Source organism: Penaeus monodon, chromosome 38 (assembly GCF_015228065.2).
Source record: "Penaeus monodon isolate SGIC_2016 chromosome 38, NSTDA_Pmon_1, whole genome shotgun sequence".
NCBI lineage: Eukaryota > Metazoa > Arthropoda > Malacostraca > Decapoda > Penaeidae > Penaeus > Penaeus monodon.
Genome location: NC_051423.1, coordinates 30,646,392 through 30,646,766, shown reverse-complemented (window position 1 = coordinate 30,646,766; position 375 = coordinate 30,646,392). Strand labels below are relative to the sequence as shown.

General features: G+C 38.7%; 1 protein-coding gene across 3 annotated transcripts in view; it reads left to right on the top strand.

The window, feature by feature from the left end:
* LOC119596968 (solute carrier family 22 member 3-like) overlaps window positions 1-105 on the top strand; it is a 23,193-nt gene extending 23,088 nt beyond the window's left edge. For all 3 annotated transcript variants that reach the window (XM_037946369.1, XM_037946368.1, XM_037946370.1), the window contains one exon: window positions 1-105. This exon is cut by the window's left edge and continues 189 nt beyond it. The gene's annotated coding sequence lies outside the window, so the exon portion shown is untranslated.
* Window positions 106-375: the final 270 nt, after the last annotated feature.

The window sequence follows — 375 nt, the reverse complement described above, 5'->3', positions numbered from 1 at the left end:
TATGCTACATGACCTTCACCATTAAGTCTCTCACTTACCTGTTGTGTCCTCTATGGTGCAGTTAGAAATTGTTAATTTGGTGCCGAAATAAATGTTTCATGTTAATTAGTTGTTTTGTTTCTGGGTGGTGGCTGCATCATGGATCTGATTATCGGGCAGATTATCCTAGAAACGTTACAGAATCGTTCACACAGAAACATACGTTGAGTGGCTAACTTCTCCTATTAAAGACAATTATGAACTTAAAGTACGTCTTTGAGACAATTTACTAGTATGTGAAAAGGTGACTCCCTTAAATCGGCGTCTTCAAAGAAGGATCAAATACTTTCTCTCTGGCTCTTTGGGGTCCCTTATGGTAGTGAAATGTACCTTAGC